Source organism: Haliaeetus leucocephalus, unplaced genomic scaffold, assembly GCF_000737465.1.
Source record: "Haliaeetus leucocephalus isolate CR32 unplaced genomic scaffold, Haliaeetus_leucocephalus-4.0 Scaffold2, whole genome shotgun sequence".
Classification (NCBI taxonomy): Eukaryota; Metazoa; Chordata; class Aves; order Accipitriformes; family Accipitridae; genus Haliaeetus; species Haliaeetus leucocephalus.
Genome location: NW_010972438.1, coordinates 704,272 through 724,631, shown reverse-complemented (window position 1 = coordinate 724,631; position 20,360 = coordinate 704,272).

Genomic DNA, 20,360 nt, shown 5'->3' with positions numbered 1-20,360 from the left:
GCTCCAGGTCAGTTTCAGACGTATTTGGAGGAGGACCTTTGAGAACTGAATGCACTCCTACAGCCCAGAAGTATTGGATCTGGCTGAAGAAAAGCCAGGCTCCCTTCCAGCATGTACCACCAACTGCAGGTATTGCTGGCATGCCTCCCTAATGCAAGTCACAGCCTCTGCTGCAAGCAGCGCTGCCGTGGTGCTACAGCAAAGCTGCACCACAAGCACTGAGGCCTGAGGAAGTGCAGGGTTTTTTCTGTTATCCTACTAAAGCTGCTGCTTTGGGGCTAGAGCAGCTGATCCTCCCTCTTTAAGCAGAGTCAGGGTTAACCTACACCATTACTGCCAGCTAGCTCTGCCCCTGTGTCCTGGAGGCACAGCCATGCTGATGGAAAACCTAAACCCAACAGAATCGTGCTGATAGAGATGTACCTTCCCATTGAGAAGAAAGGCTATTTACTGTAGCAGCATAAATCAAACTTTCCTGGAACAGCTGAAGCAACATAAGCACTTTGCTAATATATGCTGTATCAGCATGCCTGGAACTGGCCAAGCGCCCTTCCTGGGTCTGCAGAAGGGCTTGGGCAGATGTCCACAGCAATAAAGTGTCCCATGCCCAAGCCATGTACTACCACCCTCTGACGAGGGTCACTGGACCCTATCTCAGCTGTGAGGACAGCGATGCGCCTTGTGGTTCGCTGTAAATCCTGGCTGCAACTTGGGCTAAGCTATGGGGCTCTGCACTAGCACAGACCACACTCAGCTCACCACCACGGGGATGCTACTTCGGCCATGGGAATGGCAACAGCCTGTTAGTGAAGAAAGGGAGTAGTATTTTAAACTGCCACAGTAATTAGCTGCGGGCACATCTGCCTAAGCCCTGACTGTGGTCTCCCCTGGTTGTGCCTGCAGAATGCAAAGCGACTCCAGAAGTGATGCAAGGACAGCCATCTGCTTTTATGCGTTGTTTTTAAAGCTGTTTTCTTCCCTCTATTCCCAGCATCACTATGCTCTGCATTTGAAAATTTGCGTGCATGGTGAATCTAATTTGATTTTTATCACTTTTGTCTCCGTCTTCCTCTTTTGCACACTACATTAGGCTTTTGTTCCAATGCAGTTAAAAGCAGATTTACTGTGTGATGAGACGCTGCCTAGCAGTGGCTGGCAGAGCTTCAGAGTAAGGACAAGTGTCACATAATAGATATGCTGTTGATAAGCTGGGGAAGCTTTCACAACAGGGAGACCCAGGAGAGCAGGGATTTTCAACAATAGCAGTAAAACCAATTGTATTTGAGCAGGTTCTTCTGGTTCGAGAGCTGCACTATGCAAAGATGAAGCACTGTGTTCGCTAGAGCTGCAGCAACTGTGTGGGACTGTGTCAGGAAGGCTCAAAGAGTTCTGACAAAAATAGCAGCCCTGCTGTTGTTCAGTTACACTCTGATGTTTGGTTTCTTCTTTCCCTTTTTTTAAACTTACTGTGTGTTGACTGACTGTGCTGCTTTTGCAGCTCTGTGAAACATGAAGGTGGGCAGAGAAACAGCTTGTTTGTTGCCAGAGGTCTGTTCCAGTAGTCCTCTGAAACGCACCGGGGGCTTGCCCCAGCAGAGCTGTGCATCACACCTCTGCTACCCAGACTGGGCCAGTTCCCCTTGTGATGCCACTTGATGAGGTGCATGTGAATCCTTCCTTTTAGACAAGATCAGGAATGTCCCAGCATGTTCTAAGTATAGCCATGCTAGCTTTCCAGAGAAAAAGCTGCACTAATCTATGTTGGCACTGATTTGGCACTAGTTTCTCATGTGCCAATCATTATATTTCCTTTTCCTACCCTCCCTCTAATCACTGCAGTAAGAAAAATCTGGTTTATAGTGACAGTGGCATATCCATTAGCTATTATTTAAATGTATACAGATTCATAGATGCTTAAATGTGTTTAGATTCAAATGCCTCAAGGAGGAAAAGAGGACAAAAGATATTTTGTTACAAGATAATAAAAAGTACATGGTATAAGAAAAGCTACTGGTTAAACAATAGTAGAGAATCTTTAAAAATTACAGTGGACTTTTAATATCTGTGTTTTCCAGTGTTAAGGAAAAAGACCACCCTCCCAAAGCAAGCAAAAGGATGCTCAAAGAGGCAGTCCTAGAGGAAGGAAAAGCTGAGCCAGACCTGCCGCGATTAAACAGCGGGGTGCAGGAGCACAAGGATTCAGAACACCATTGTTAATTATTCCCCTGGCAAAACAAAGGTGCTGTTACTTAACGAGAGATGCACCTGAGCAAATCCTTGCTTGGGGCTGAGCTGCTGGAGCCAGCAGACTGTCAGCGTGGCTTCGTGCCGGGCTTAAACAACGTACAGTCACACCACTGCTGAGAGGGTCGCGCTGCCCTGCTGCCTCCTCGGCCCTCCTCCCCATCCTCTTCCTCCAGCTGGCACCACCAGCAGTGCAGTGACCCAGCTCACCGTGCTGCTCTGGGTGAGGACTAAACCTACCAAAAATGTGCTGCCATTTTTTAATTCACCCAAATTAAAGAACCTCTGAAATGGAAAGTAACAGGGTATGTTCACCAGTGGCAGTGTTCCCAAGGCAGAGGAGACCTCTCAGGACTACACTACTCCAAAAAAGAAAACTTCCATTTACTGAGGACTCTCCAAAAACACAGCCCAGAAATCAAGGCGCTGACCTCTCTGAAAATCAAGAGCAAAAGCTTGAGTTAGCTATCTCCACAGGCAAAGTGGAGACACAGCCAAATATTTGGGGTTTCAACTTCTCAAACAGCCAGATGAGTTTTTTTATCCATTTCACTACTAGAAAATATGGCAGCGACCTTGACTACCTGCATCAGGTTTAAGAAGGATCTATGTCCTGTTGCACTGGAATTTCACAGCACTGCAGAGGTGTGGTACCCAGTTAGCTCTCACTGTAAAAACACCTCTCTCTTTGGTAAGGACATAACCCTACGTTATGGGGCAACTGTTCCAAAGCACTGGCATTTCAGGGATATGCATTGGATGCAACTGCTCCAAAATCTGAGGAGCGGAGTAAAAACACATGTGTAAAACAGGAATTCACCAGTGCTCTGCCAGCTGTCCATGTGCCCAAAATCGGTGCAAAATGTTGCTGTCAGATCTAACTGGCAATCTCAACAGTAATACAAATGACAATACAGCCTGCTTGCTCACAGGGATTCAAGGCCAGTATTATCATTTGTATTAGAGGCAACATATTGGGGGAGATTTTAATTTAACATAAAGGCTGGAGTGAAGAGAGGAGTTCTTTCTTTTTTTTAATTTCAAATACTTCAAAGAGGCATTTAGCTCTTGAGAAAGAGATAATCCTGATACTCCTGTCCTGACAAAATGAAAATCAGAACAGACAGGCTGAGGTGAGAGGAAACAAAGGCACAAAACTCCCTAGAAATCACACAGCACATCACCAGCAGAGCCCAAAACTGGCCCCAGACCCCCCTTCTCCTCAGTCCACGCCGCCTGTTGCAGGCTGCCCGGGGCAAATGGCACTTGGCGTGCACTCATTGACCGAGTCACTGCATGGCAGCAAGCATCGAACAAGGGATGTACACCGATTTATCTGCACCAAGCTACAAGGCCAGGCCAGTCTGCCTTCCACAGCAGCCTCACCGGCAGCTAACACAGAGCCTCTCGGTGCACTGGCCAGGCCAGGGAGCGGGTCGCACCTCGCAGGACACGCAGCGAGACACAGCGACCTGCCAGCAGAAATCGTGGTGCTGCCGGCTCTGCAGAGCAGGCACCGCACAGCACACCGGGCTCGAGATGGGTGGCCCCAGGACCAAGGCTGAGGCAGACCTTGGTGGTCAGTGATAACAAATTAATCTTTCGTTTCAGTTTTTAATTAAGTTCCCCTGCCTCAAAGCTGCAGGGAAAAATCCTGAAAAATAAGATCCAGGAGCATAGTAAAGGCTCAAATGTCAAAGACGAGCAATATCCCGAGCTGCTGTTGTTTTAATTGTAATTTCATTATTCTAAAGGAAGCGTCATGGTTTTCAAGGACTAACTCGTGATTTGCTAATGCTTGCATTCTGACTTTCTGTATGACACATCAAATGTTAACCAAGTCGTACATATAAGCCCACACTTCATTCTCATCACAAGGTGCTGATTTACCTGCACTCAGGATATTCTTCCATCCTGTCTCACACTCATTCACTTACTCTGTCTCTCTCAGATAACTCAAAAAGAGCTACTTATATAGCTCTTTTCATGTCACAGCCTGAAGGACCTATTCAATCTCCATTCTTTCTTTACAAACAAGTTTCAAGGCTCCTGTTCCTGGGCAGCATGAACCGAGTTATACGGGATCTCACAGAAACCTCATGACCACATAAGCATCCCCCTTCTATGGTCACTGAACAGTACCATAACCCTCTCATCTAATATTTGCTCATCTTTTCATTCTCTTTTCACTTAAAAGTATGCGTGGAACAGGGTGTTTTCACAGAGATTTTGTCTGGGATTTTAGTTAGTTTTTTCCCCAGGCAGATATGCAAGATAGCCCAGAAATATTTACAGAAAAAGACTAAAAAGTTGTCTCTAGCATTAACAGCTCCTTTCCCTTCTACTGGACTAAGGAAAACAGTGCTGGGAGGTGCGGTCCTTTCTCAGTCACCATCCTGGCAGTTGCTGTCTCTTGTTTCTGTAAGCCTTGGCATCCTTCCCACGTCCCCTTTCGCTCCTGGTCTAGGTTCTTCCCAGAGCTGTTTCATTGCCAGCTTTTGGCATCTAGCCCTTGGCATACACTTAAGAGGAGGAAATTGAGCTGACACCAGCACCAGAGCCTGCTGCAGCCTAATAGCGAATATGCTGTATGCGCACAGACCTGGGCCAGAGCAGAGGGAGCACTATTTCCTGAGAAAATCACCCAGCAATGTCACTTGTTTCATAACCAGCAAACTTGAGCCAGGGCATAGAAGAGCAGCATGCAAAACACTGCAGCCCTTCAACCGCAAGTGTTTTAAAAATGCTACAAAAACTCTGCATCAACACTAGAAGATTTTTGCTCTAACATGTTCTGCACAACTTTAAATACCACTAATCCACAAACGGCTTGCTATCTGAGTGCGGTTCAGGTTTGAGCACGGGGGAAAAGTTGTTGCTCCCTGTTCCCTCAACCATCACTTCTCATCCAAACCAGCTCCAGTTCACAGAGTATCCAGGTTAAAAAAGAAGAACCAGGTCAGCAGAAATAGAGACTGACACCTCCGTACTCTCCTACAACGTGAAAGCACTAGGGAATCGCCAGGCAAGGAAAGCCACAAATTAGGGAAGACTGGCGCCTTCCTAAAGTTCACTTCCATGTACTGATTTACCCCACAAAATAACACACAACTGATTGAACAACACTTTTCATTCCCATTCGGGAGCCACATCCAACATACCGTAACGTAACACTGCAGGTTGTTTTTCACTGCAGTCTTCACGAAAATGCAGGAAAGTTAGTCCCCTGGAAACTGTATCACACATACATCAAATGAAACACACATAACACAAGTATAGCTTGCTACCACAGCAAACTGCAAAAGCAATGAACACACACGGGTAATGGGTGTAACTCTATGGAGGGATTTTCATGTCCTCCAAAACAAAATCTTACAGATAGGAATTTGTCTCAGCAGTAAATTGGATTCATTACTCCAGAAGGGTCATCCTCTGGCCCTATGAAATGAGTTTGATGATGTTTCAGAATTCCAAAATAACAAGTCTTGATTCTCTGGCTTCATTATTTTGCAGCTAAGACAAATCACTGTCTTGCACTGGAGAGATTCCCTCAAGCACAGGGTGAGGCACGCTGGTGGGGCAGCATTAGACAGCAATGCGGCCTTGCCAGAGGATTGGTATACACAGCCCAGGAGACTAACGAACTAGGAATTACTGTGATGACTGCAAGTATTTCATATGAGCCACATTTGATGAAAAAAGTCTGCTTCTAACAGCTATGTAGTCATGGATATAGAACAAACAAATCACTAAATTGCAGAAAAACAGTAAGAAAATTTAAACCTGGAGTTTGTTCTAGACTCTGCTCCTTGTGGAGTTGCACAACTTTCCCAGTTTCACTTTAAAATACTTTCATAATTTAATGACAAATAGCTGGGGCTCAAGTGAAGTCTGGATTCCCCACAGTTGATTTCACAGATTGAGTTCAACAATATCTAACTCAGAAGGCATCTCCCCTTAGCCTCTTAAAAATGCAGTGCTGTAGAATCTGTTAAGTAATCAGCCAGATATCTGCTTAAAAAGAACATTCACAGTGCAATAATACTGAAAAGTTCATAGGTAAACCAGGACATGCAAGGGGTTTGTTTCTGGCCTAAAAGAGCACATAAATGTATGATGAATTCATACAGATCAGTGGCGTTTCATGAGACCCCTATGGTGACTGTAGGTTTGGAATGGAAACTTAACTATCAAATCTGAGTTTTCATCTTACTTACTTACATCATCTTTTTAAAATGATTTAGGATGAAGGTGTAGTAGTAAGCATACATGTTATTCAGGATTACTTCTTTTCCTAGAAGAGGAAGGTCTGTCCACCCACAGCAATCTGAAGCACGTATAACTCTCTACAAGTAACCATGTGAACTGTGCAAGTACCGAGGACCGAAAGAACTGCTGCATTTGGCAGAAGAACAGATAGTAGAAAATGCAGCGTTTACACATTGCTGTTTCTCATCACGATGCTCCCTGCACAACACTTGCAAGAGAAGGGGACCGCATTGCAAGCAGGCACCTTCCTGATACCAGTATTAAGCACAAACAATATTGATAAACAGGTCATTCAGCCTGCAGGGGAGGGAGAGGAGAGTCCAGTGGCAAGGCACGTGCAACGAGTCAAGCCACAGCTTGAAGCAGCAACTGCCAGCGTGTAGAATAAACACAGCGGAGAGGGAATGGGAGGGGGAAAAAAAGTCACAGATTTTCTTCCACTGCTCCAAAAGCTTTCCAGCTGGGCCTTGCGGGCAGCTCCCATCTGGCAGGCAGATCCTGAGCCCACACTGCAGAGGGGGCTGCGTCCTCCCTCCTCCCTGGCTGCCCCAAGGAGGTTAAACAGCAACTGTCCTGGGTGCCCTGCTCTCGGACATGCTGTCTGTTCTGTTTACTGTCAAGTGCTCAAGAGGAGACAACCAAGGTATGAACACTTCCTTTGGGTTTTTTAATTGGTTTAAGCCAGCATTTACATAGCAGTAATTCAAAGCTGCTAATATAAAACGCAAGCGGAGAGCACAGTTGAAAAGTCCTTGTGTCGCTGTAGCTGCAATGGTCAAGAACAGGAATCCCACTGTAACAGCCGTGTTCAAACTCAGAAGAAATGCAGGCAGACTCCAAAACCATTCACATGTGTGGGTGATGGGTTTTTTTTTAAAAAGCAAGAAGGATATCACAACTTTTTTTTAATTTAAAATGGTCATTTCCGCTGTTCTCTCTCTCTTTAAAATGGGGGTGAAGATACTGAACATTTTCTTAAGAATGTTTTCAGAATTGTCCAGAAGTCTGGCATCAGTCACAAAGTCAGCAAAACCTCTTACCAGCTCCTCCTTTTCTTGTAGCATCACCATTCTGAATCCTCAGAAGCCCACATGCCTTTCTTCTTCTACCTCACATTCCCTAGCAAGGTGGAAGCACACAGATGGTTTTCCACTTACTCTCTTCCAATTTTCTTTCCACGTGCAGAAGTCAAGTATTCTCTCCACATAATAATTTCTGTTTAAGAAAGAGTGAAGCACAGATGGAAGCATCACCTGAATCATGATATTGCTTTCACTATTCTTCATGTACAAATACCCTGAAAAATTATTTGTAAAGACATGAATTCTTTCGTCCAGCAATCTCAAAGCACAAAGGAACACCAAAGGAACACTAACACAAGTTAGTGCAGATGTGATGTGACTCTCATTCAGTCTTTTCATCGCACACTGTTCTCACCTTGGTTACATTCTCTGTTTTATACACCTGCAGCGTTTAGACCTCTCACTGTCCAGATGATATTTTCTCGTGAAATGCACCTTTCTAAATGAGATTTCTGATTTGCACATGCTAGTGCTCCTAGGGGTGAAAACAACTTTGTTGTTAGCAAATGAACACAGTTCACGGGACCAAATTAAGTACTTGCCATATCCCATTAAAAGGCAGAGATGAATTTGGACAAATCTTACACTGCAAATGTTGTATCTAGTTTCTTTATGTGTGTTAGAATAAGTAGGATTCAGTCATTTCGTTCATGGAAACCCCCTTTCAGAGTGACTCACAGTAAGACCAGCTTCCTGTCAACGCAAACTCCTGCTACAGTCACGTCTGAGCAGCTCTACCAAATGAGAAGCACAAGAATATGATTCCAAGGGTGCATTTTTGTGCAAAATAGAATTCAAGTAGGTGATCAAACTGTTTGTTTCACATGTTAAAAGACAGTGCAGGCTTCCCACTTAAAAGTAGTTATGTTTAAAATAGAAATTTTAATAGATTTTAAAAAAAACAAAACCCCAGGCTCCCCAAAAGGTCTTTTAAGTGTGTACCAGTCTTCTTTCAAATATTCTTAACAGAAGGATTTCCATTTAGTAACATAATTTAAATCTGCTATGTAGGAGATATTTGCAGAAATCAGATTACAATTAAGCTAAACTGTTTGCAGTCGTGTTCAGCTGCAATGCCCATACAGGTTATACACAGGCTAAGATAGTTCTCAGCAGAGTCATTGTCACAAAGGTCACTCAAATTTTTGCCAAGCTTCTGCTGTTTAAGAAGTTGTAATTTCCCAGAAAAGTCAATGGAGCTTCACTGCGCCACGCACACTGCTATACGTAGTACACAGTACTTATTAATTCCCAATACATACATCACCTCAAATGTCAGTGTAGTCTATTCGAAATTCACTAAAATAATTTTGCTTTTTCTACCATAGAAATTACTAACAATGAGTTGGAAACAATTGACCAGTCACGAACAAAGGTCTGAAACAACAACTTTGATGTATGGACAGTTTTACTGACAGGTGCTTATTATGATGACTTCAGAGAAAGAAAGAGGTCAAAGTACATTTGTGCCACCACTTTGAATACAGCAGCCTGGTTCTATAGAAAAGAGGCTGAAACCAATTTTTCTCAGCTCAAAATATCAGAGATAGCAGGATTGCTGAGCATCTAATACATCTTTTGAATGTATGGTTTAACACAACAGACGTTAGAACAACAGCTAGGTGTCTTACAAATCCTTGCATTCCCATAGCAGGAACACAGAGAGTTTAATGGCAGGTAAATTAATAGAACTCTTTTGATATTGCAATACATTACAGATCTTGTAAGATTCCATCCTAGAGAATAATTAAAAAGACTTTACAGGATAGCTTGGGGCGGGGGGGGAAGACTTTATAATTCTATTAGACTCTATTCTGGCCCCTAAGTGATATTTGGCAGGTCCTTTAATATGCAAGCTTCAATTTACTTGCTAATAAATTAGCTGTTAGGAAAACAAAGCTTCCCATGAAAGGTATTAGTAAAACACAAATGCAAACTATGGAGATGTTCATCAGTATCCGTGGTATCTCACAGAAGTTGTATATTCTTGTAGCATCAGTATCCTTTTGGACTCAGGAACTAATCAGACACATCAGGTGTAACAGAAAACATGACAATGCACATTGCAGGGCCACAACAACATTATCCCCCCTGCTCCTGAATTATGACTAAGAATTAAGAATTCTGAATTAAGAATGAGGAATGGGACTAGTAGGGACTCCCTGCTTCACAGGTCCTGTGTCAGTAAGAGGAGTTTAGATACCTAACTGTCAGGAAAGTCTCCTTCATCCCATGCTCCTTTAGCCTTAGCATGGTTGAAGAGTGGGGAACAAAATTCTTGTATTTAATCTCAGTATTTATAGCTGCAGTTTAAAGGAAATAATGTTTTGACCCTTCTGCCATGGACAAAGGCAAAAGATTGTTCCTTTGCTCTTAGTCTTATAGTATTTTAAAATTGTGTTACCCTTACACACCTCCCCCATTTCCTTGTCCCATTTTTTTTAAGAAAAGACAGTTCCAGTTTGGTCAAATTCTCTTAGAAGTCATGCTTTTTATACCATGCTCCTTTTACCTTTTGAATACTGTCATGGTTTAACCCCAGCCGGCAACTAAGCACCACACAGCTGCTCCCTCACTCTCCCCTGGTGGGATGGCGGAGAGAATTGGAAGAGTAAAAGTGAGAAAACTCGTGGGTTGAGACAAAGACAGATTAATAAGTAAAGCAAAAGCTGAGCACACAAGCAAAGCAAACCAAGGAATTCATTCACCACTACCCATCGACAGGCAGTGACTTAGCAATTCAGAAATTTCATGTAGGACCAGACTGTTTCAGTGAGGAGAAATCATCCAGGCTTGGTTTACACTTGAATAAGGTTAGCATGGATATTTCGGTTAGGGTGGAGAAAGCTATCCCTAACAGGCATACCTAACCCACCACTGACACAAATAATTTCTATCAATGAAAGGACCTCTACTATTATGTCCAGGGAACTGGTTTTTTGTTTGCTTTTTTTTTTCCCCAAAACTGTTCATTCTTCTTCTACAAACACCCAACAGTCTCCTCTTGGAGAGCCTGGCAGTTCAGCTCCACTGCCTTTGCTGTACCAGCACAGCCTTGGAGAGGCAGATACGTCCTTCATAATTCAGAACAACTTTTTGGTGCCACTATTTCCCCAGAGTGGGCAAAAGCAGGATGGCCAGGTACAAGGACTGTAGCTTCACACAGTCCGTATCGCTCCTCGGTTACCTCCTACACCCAAGCGGCACACCTGACACAGCACCTTTGATGGCTTAAGCAACAACAACTTCAAAGAGCCAAAATACCATATCCTCACCAGAGCTGCAGAAAGCCACACAAGAGCGAGCAGTAAAGTTGGAGGAAAGATGGAGCTCTAAAGATTTAAGATTAGTAAAATTTCTTTTATTGGAGGGCAGAAGGGGCAGGGGGTAAAATTCAAACCAAAAAGTTTCCATGGGCTTTATTCCCCTCTCCTCCCACTACAGCTATGAATAGACCAACTGATAATATTTTGCCTTCAAACTTTGCCTCATAAAAGAATTAAACAAATTTCAGCTTCAGAAATGTATATATCCTGTGATAGTGTATTCATTAAAACACCCAGAGGCTGCGATTCAAACTGCAGTAAATGGGACAAGCAGATCTCCATTTTAGATTCTCATTATTACAATTCCCTTTCAATTAAACAACTTTCTTAAAGTAGCAGAGAGAAAGCAGAAGATTTGCTTCCTTTAAATTATCCCTTGGTCAGTGGCAATGGCCTCTTCCTGCAGCCTTTCTCTTGTGTGTGGTCTCCTTGATCAAGCTGCTTTATTTAAAACACATGAAAGCAGCCTGCTTAGTCTGAACTGCTGACTGAAGCTGAAACACACATGAAAAACCCCTAGCCGCAGGAAGGATCCAAAAAGTCCTTCTGATTCAGGCTTCTCAGCAGGAGGCAACTTTTTATTATACACACGTACTCCCACACATAAAAATGAAAATCCGCTAGCTGGTAATGGCCAAATCATGTTTTGGTAGAAGCAGAGGCGGCACGCTGAGAGCGCATTCCCCTGGCCACGCTGCGGGGGCAATGTGTCAGTCCATTCAGAAAAATGTGAAACATGCTGATACCCGTGGTCTGCATGGACTGAGCCACCGCGTCCAGCACTTTGGGCTGAATCTCTGACCATGGCCCCGTGGACACGCTCCATGCACCAGCACCGCACCTTCACCTCTGCACCGAGACGTGCTGCTACCCTGCACACACCCATGCGCGGAAAGCCCGAACTTTGCTGCAAGTCCAGTAGTACACAAACCCAGCACCAACAGGAGACTTAAACAGTCTCCTGATGAAAGAATCAGCACATTTACACACAGTGTTTAATAAGTTCTGAGTGTTGTGGACAATGCTGCAGATAGCATAACGCCATTTACAGAAATGCACCAAGCTCAAACACTGTTTTTTTCCCAGCCACGTGTGCTAGTCATACGGGGAAGTTTTGAATGATGATGGAAGGATGTGACAACCCAACAAAACTAAGAGCTGCTTCTCTTAGCAGCCACCTGATGATGCTTTTCTGTTTCCATTAAAAACTCCTAAGGACACAAACGTCTAACATTAATGGAGAACATTTTACAAATATAGCCAAGTCTTGGCAGCGGCACGGCAGATCCACTGCAGTAATTTAATGATCTCCTCTACTGACAACAGTGAATCCTGGGTATGTTTTATGGTAATTTATGCAGAGGAACTTTCATTCTGCATCATCGCAGGCAGGGAAGCCATCACAGCTGTTGTCCAGTGAAGGCAATTTCAACAACAGATGGATTGAACATTGCACAAACCTGCCTTGGGTTTTGAAAGATGGTGTATGAATGACCCTGTTTACTCAAAGATCTTATCACAGGTAGACCTATCAGAAGAAACAAAAGTGTTCATGTATACCACTCCTTCCCCCTTTCTCTTCCCCAAGGAAAGTGAGCCCAGGTACAAAGAAAGGAAATCTTAAAACCACATTGTGGGTTTGCTTCCAGAACTGTTAGAAATAAGTTTAGGGATTATTAGTTTTCCAATCTTTAAAGCTCATGCTAGCTCAGCAGGCACTTTGACAAATCCCTGTTTTCTGGATGTCAAAGCAGATTCAAGACCATGAAGTTGTAACCCCTACTGGAAGAGCAAGAAATCCTGAACTGTGCAACCTCATCTCTTCCCCACACAGGCCACTGAGACAGCACAAAGGACTGGATCCCATTAGACCTGTCTGACTGGTTTACAGCTTACACCACAGGCTATCTAGCCACACTTCATTCAGACATTAACAGCACCATCTGAGGTTAAAATCCCATAAAAATTTTTTAATTGTAAGCTACTTCGTCTTTGCCTTCTTTTTTATTTGTGTGTGTAAGAATATCCCTTTATGAAGTTATCTCAAAGTAAACTTGGCTGTCAGCTAGCAAGTAGATGCTGGTAGGTTAAAGGGTTACCTGAACAAATCCCAATACTTAACTCTCACTTCTGTAGTGAATTCATGGCAACTTTCTGTGTAGCAGTGAAGTACCCCAGAAGAGCAAGTAAAACCAGTACCAGTAAAACCAAAAAGCAGGCAGCAAGAGTGACATTTGAAGAGGAAGTGGTAAAGCTATCACCCAAAGTCCCCTGAAAGCAGTACTTTCTTAAAGAGGTTATAGAAGAAGAGAGCCTGACACCCTCACATGCATTTTTCACTGAAAAGCTTTCTATACTGCTCATAATATTTTTTACATGGGAAGAGCAAACTTTTTATTTCACTTCTCAATGCCTACATTTTAATACAAACCTAGATGCCCGGCAAGTTTGCTATTACTCCAGAAGGAATCAGAACAACAAAGAATGACAGCGCATAGATCAGCACTGTTCAGTCAGCTTGTTTCTAAAGCGAGTTGGCAATGCACACACACCACAGCAGAGCAACCACTGAAGGCCCACCAGAGATGTGCGTTACCAGTGATTAAAGTGCTGGGAGTGAATAAGTGACAGGAAGTTTAAAACAGGGTTTAATTCTCTAATCTAAAACAGTTGTTCAGGATGCCCCAGAAGCAACAATGAGAGAAAAAAAACTGATCCAGAGGTCAGGGAATCATGTGCTAGGCCTTCTTATGGAGCTTTCATGCTGTCATTTACAAAGAGGCGTTTAATTACCATATCCAAGTAAACTAATCTGCGAGTGTGAAAATTTCCTTTCTAGGTGAGCAGTTCCCCACCTAAGAAACTACACATCTGCACCCCTGGCCATTCCTGGTAGGAGCATCAGCACCACAAACGTTGCCTCCAGGAGGCTGGCATAACTCTCTAGGTGCACTAGAACTACTATACAGATCAAACTAGATAAAATCCTTTTTGGGGATGCATGTCCACTGATGAAAACCTTCTCATAAAGAGATTGCAACTTAATAGATTCATTAGAAGAATACAAGTGAGAAGATTTGAAGTGATTCAAGCAAGGAAACTGGGAAAGCCACAACTTTTCTCAGCCTTGTTGCTGATACATTGTATGATCTTCAGCAGGTCTGGAAACACTCAAGCCTTGGCCAAGACCTGGGAGCAACTCTCCTCCATCAACATGCAGAGACCAGCCAGGCAGTTTCTAATAAGGGACCTAGAACACTCCAAAGGCTTTGGTTGCTTGTTTTGGAAACATCTTAGTTATTAAGGAATGGAAGAAAGAGGGAGATTATGTTTTTGGTTTATATATCAATGAATCAGCGTCATCACAGCAATAAAGACAGCTTTTGATTTAGGTACTAACTTATTGTACAAGAAGCTACAAGTAAAGTTTAGCTTTTGATTTCCTTTCACAGTCTTCCTGTTCAGAAAAACAGATCTTATTTCAAAAGAAGACCAGGACAATTCAGCTTGGTCCCAGCAGAGCATAGTTTGTGGGCTTTTTGCTACTCTCCCCTCTTCTGTTTAGTAATGAAGGTATTATCATTGTCCATTTCATCTTAGAAACCTGCCTTCCTTTACTATCAATTACTCAAGCTTAAGTTCTCATCTAATGAATCACTCACATTTACAAACACAAAGGAAGTTAAGTGACTAGCCAGTGAGTCACTGCTGTCACTCTTAAGACCTGAATTGTTTGATTCCTCAGTGTCACAGGCAGTGTAAACTGTACACATCTCCACTAAACCGGCATGGCAGTGCTCTGTTGCCTCTTGGCATACGACTATGCGAAACATCAATCAAAGGAACTGTCTGTTCACTGTCCTCTACGAGGTCTAGTAGTCCTCTGCTGCCAGTTTGTTGCTTCTGCTCTCTCATACCCTAATTAGTATTATTTCTATGTCAGACTTTCTCGCTGTGCAGAATGACCCCTTCCATAGTTTCATCTCCCCTCCATACTCACAGTCTCACTGTGGGTATTACTATTACTATTGCTGCTGTTGTTTTCTGTTCCCAATAAGCAGCTACATGAAAATTACTAATAGCAATGACTGAATGCTCAGCAAGGCTCTCCTCAGCCAAGGAAGAGATGGAAAGCACCGACAGGTTACATGAAACACAAGGAACTAGAGTCCAGTAACATCCAGAATGTCCTTCTCCAAAACTGGCCTAGCAGTGTTCCCAACTACTAGAAACATTTGTGGATGTGAAGCAATAATCGAGTTTTTCCTCAGGTTTAAACTTGTAATCTGATCAGCTGCAGGAGCTGGAAGAAAGAAATCTCTGCCACGTGTCAGGGCCTGGTGATATATTTGTATGGGGAATGAGAAGAAACATTCTGCTGTATCAGATGTTAATCTGTATAAAAGATCTGACCTATCAGGGCCAATAACCTGATCCAGTATCAGGAATTCTTAATCCGGGGGGTGGCTTTTCTGGCTGGAACATTCTCCTTTTTATATAAAATCACTCCTCAAGGAGACAACTTGGATCCTACCCAACCAGATACAAGAAAGAACTCTGCTCCAAAGCTTTGGAAAGTAACATCAGGCATGCACTGTATTTAACAGACCTATAAAACACTGGTTCCTTGTAAAAAAACAGTACGAATAATTAATCATGGGAGCAGTTTAACTTACACATGAAGGATTCTCTACCAGCTGATGGTTTTATATTAAGGTAATTTTTTTCAAAACTATGCTATAGGCAAACAGAAGATACAGGCTGGATGCAGGAATTATTGAGTGAAGCTTTATGTAACAGACCTGACCAGAAGTCACAAAAACGGCTCCGTCTTTAACACTGAAGTTCAAAGAATCTTACATTGTTTTTAATGTAGTATGCCAAACCCCCACAGTTGTAAAATATATCAACATCTCATCTCAGTAGTGAAGGAACGTGATTTTTGTCTAAAAGATCCCACACAGTTCTCATTCTCAGTGTCACTAAGGTTCCCAATAAAAATAAATGGCTAAGGGATCTATTCTGTCAGAATACAAACTGAAAGAACCTATTCTCTTACATCCATGCCTTGAATTCTCCTTCCAGCATTAGGCTGACTAAGTCAAAACTTACTTTCCAGCTAGCTAGCAAGACCCCCAATTAGGCAGTTTGATGAGGAGCACACTGTGCCAGTTTCTGACGTCAGTAATGGACCAGTGTAGGTGTTTCTTTGAAACAATGAAAAGCCCAGCTCACAGTACCTATTTAATAACTTCAAGCTGTTAAAACATAAATATATTTTAAAAAAGCATCCTGTGGCGCCAGGAGACAGCCCTTTGAGACATCACATATGGCTTCAAGAGAACAAATTTGAAGCCACAGACGATCTACTCTGTACTTCTGAAAATTATCTCTCTGAGGCCAATGGTTACAAGTCCTCAGAGATGGATTTGGTAGTGCTGGAAATCAAACTCACCTTCTCCAAGTTCTTCTAAATTCTTGTCCTTGTTGAGGACTGACCCCATAAACCAACAGCCAGAGCAGCTCAGATCCTTCCTCAGGTCACAGGTTTATGGTGAGAGAGCATGCAGGCTGCCTGCAGTAGGAAGAAAAGAAAAACTGATAGGAAGCAGAATACAACATTTGGCATTAACTTTCAGGAAAAGAAATCTACTAAATTACATTTGAAACCGCTGATCAAACCCCATTTCATTTCTGAAATTTCTTCCCTAACTGGTATTGTTTTGTTTTCCATTCCCAACAAAACAAGCCTGATCCAATTAAATCCAGTCCTATTACCAGCTAGTGTCATTTTCCCTAAGGGAAGTAGAAAGTATCCTTCCTCCTGTCAAAGCTGAATTCATCTCAGTGGGCTCTTCACCTGCTAATCATGAGATCTTTAGTGATGAATAAGTGGAGCAATTATCATCTGATGGATATTACATTAGCGTAATTGCTGAGTCTGAGTGGAGCTGTAGATGAAGAGCTCACTGAGCACAGGAAAGTGCCACCATCCCTGCTCCAGTGCAGACCCCAGGGATGGGTGTCCGTACAGACTCCAGCACCTCCTGAGATATCAGACCACGGTAGGGACACAGGGCTGACCCTGCAGTGCCTCCCCTCAGGGCACACCTCTCCTGGCGGAGGACTTCAGACCGCACCAGGGTTTAATATAAGGCTCTGCAAGAGCACAAGCTCACTTAAACGCTCCAAGTGTCGTCCAACTGAGGTGCCAGTGATTCGCTTTTCGCTTCAGACTGCACAGAAAGGTAGGACGTGTAAATCATAGACGTTTACAGGAGAGACCCACAGCTGCTTTGCCGTAAACGCCAGCCATGCGTGGCCACTGGCTTGTTTGCTGAGGTTTATCAGGGTGTCTGGCATCTCTGGGCTACTCAGGGTTCAAACACATAAAAGTTGCTGGTATAGTTCAGACACCTTTTTGCTCTCTTTCTCATTAGTTATTTGTTTATTTATTTACCTCAGCATTTGCATGCCTTATAGTTTCACTGAATTTCTCGTAACTCCTGAGGTAGAGGAATGCTATTTGAGACATTTCAGAGGTGCAACACTGACAGAGAGGATAATATTTTTAAATATGTCTAAACATCATAAGAGGCTAGACTCCATTTACAGTGTGTTATCACGCTGGAGCTCAGCACTCTTTGAAAATCACTGGAATTTGGGCTTTGAATAGCTTGCTTTATTATGGGGTGTTGTGTAAGTGTGCAGTGCTTTGCTGCGGGGGGGATCCACAGCTTAGACAGGGGTGTGCAGGCAGGTTCCTTCACGGTGCCACAATGGAGGGGAATGATTAAATACTCAAAAAGGGATCGAGAAAGCCATCCAAACCTAAACTAGCACCAGGAAATGCAGAGAGGGGAGGTACAGTTCAAGCCCTAAAGCAGTTAGATACTTTTGAGTTCTCACTTGAAATTCCCCACCTGGCCTGTGGCATGTAAGGCAAATTATCTTTTCCTCCAGAAAAATGGCTTTCCCTGCGCCCCTCTGGCTGGATTACACCAGCTTGCCCTGCCAGGTTTGGTGGTGGAGCTGGAATCCAGGTCAGCTTTGTCTCATGGAAGCACCTCAGCTCCCAGACCAGACAGTCAATGGTCCAGCAAGTACTGACACCTAGAGAGGTAACTGCAACAGCAGAGACTTATCAGCACCCCCCCTGCCCCGCAGGCTGAAACAAACAGCTAGGACACCCAAAGAGAAAACTTGTTCTCCAGGTCATGTGGAAGAGGAGCTTTGACGGGGCCCTCTCCTTCCAGTCAAATTGACAAGACAAAAGAGAGCCCATAAAGCTGAGCACAAAAGGTCTCAATGTCTTTCTTTTGGGAAGGGTTGAGGTGGAGGGGAGATACGCTTTGATTTAAGCGAGAGATTGCTATCTCTGGATCAGTCTCCATGGGCAAGTTGGAGAAAGAAAAGGTCTTGTCTGAGAATCCTCCCAGGCCTTGGGCAGGAACTGATGAACAGCTTCAGGAATTCAGCAGTTATGTTCATGTCTGCCGACAGAAATTTAGGTATCCATGGCTTTTAGGTACCTGCAAGATTAGGCAAGACTTTTCAGTTGCTGGAGGTACCTGACAACTGGATTCGGATGCCTAACAACTGACTTGCACACATTCACAGAGAAGGAAAATGGTTGCTCAAGAGCTTGACCCCAGGTGGCTGGAGCTGGGAGTTACCACTGCCCTGTTCTTTGAACTAAAGACCAGCCCAATCCATTTGCCAGAAGCCAAAAATACAATTCAGATCTGTATTAGCTGGAATAACGGGCAACTCTTTTTCCTGAATGCGCTTTTCAAAGAATTTAATTTTCTAAAATATATATTCATCCAAAATCAAAGGAAAACTTAACAATAATGGGGTCTTGCTCATCCATCCCAAATAAGGCTTCAGGCTTCAGCTACCTGTGACTACAGCTTTTCAACCACCCCTCCTTTTTACCCTCTAACTGCCAAATGGAGCAATGGTCTATAAAAATCTGCACAAGTCTGGAATACCTTGGGAACCCATTTTTAGTAACATTCAGCATTACACGAATATTCATTTTGCTGGCATTTCTCTGAACAGCCAAGCACGCAGTGCAGTAACTTGCTGTCTGTGTGCAAGATACATAGGGCTTCACTGGTGGTCTGCAGTGCATTAGTTTTCATTAACAGTAAGCTGATATGATCTCTGATATGGAGACCTAAGATAGCTCACCAGAGGGAGAATGCTTCATGAATGCAGGAAGAGATGTAAACAGAGCAAAAGACTACTATTTCTTGAGTTTCTTCTGATTTTGATTATCACAGTGAACCCAGGATTACCTTGAGATGAGCCTCAAACGTACCTAGTGAAGCCAATGAGGTTTATCCCAGAAATTAATTCACTCTACTATTTTCAAATGTCTTTTAAAAGAAGCTATGGCTAAATAAGCAGAATATAGAAAGCCAATCATTCTCACATAAACGTGTGATTTTCTTCATATCCACAGTAAAATGTATGGAACTATGTTTTTGCTGTTCACAAATTTGGATCGAAAATGTTTTGTCACCACAACCAACAGATAATCCTGCTCTGTCCTGCAGTGTGGCATGCTAGTCCAAGGACAGAGAGACAGCTGGAAAATGTTATATATTTGTGACTTGCCAGAAACAAAAAAGGTCTCATGCAGCACCAAGTTGGAGGAAAAAACCCACGCAGAAGAGACTTATACTGAATCCAGGTAAGATCTACACAGCTTCCGCTATAGCACTGACTACAGGCAACAGCATGGTGCTAGTGCTAGCAGTGCTGATTAGCATGCTGCTTCTACAGGATACAAAAAAAGTCATTTGCAGTTATCTGGTAATTCCCAGAAAGACAAGAGTGCTGACTGGTTTGAAGTCCTGATCCTACCTGCTGAAGTCAGTACTTCTAATCTGTTTACGTTTTCCTTCCTCACTGTCTAATTGGCATTGTTACTGTGGTTCCTTCTCAGCCATTCTGCCAAAGAATCATTTCTGCTTCGTCCCATTCAAGGACATTTCAGGTAATCAAATCCAATTTGGATTAATTGTGATGTTTTTCAGTCCAAAGTAAAAGTTGAGGTGGTCTGGAGCAAAATCCAGACACTGAAAAAGATCAGCTGTCTCACTTTAAAGCTTTTCTTTGATGCGGATTTCTTAGGATGATATATCCTGGATATTAGATCTTCCTATCCTCCAGCTTTTCCATGATGGCCTTGAATATTTATGGATCCCAGCATTCCATAATGCTTTCTTTAAAAACTGGGCTGCTCCAAGCAGTCCCACTTGTGTTTTTCTCCTCATGAAGACCAGGCTCCTCCTTAGGTATGCCTTAGGAGGGACAGGCTTTGCAGCTTTATGTTGAGGGGCTGATTTGGAAGAAAACATATCTCCTTGCTCAAAGAACTTTAACCCTTGCAAAACCAAATGCCGGATGGGATTTATACAACACATCC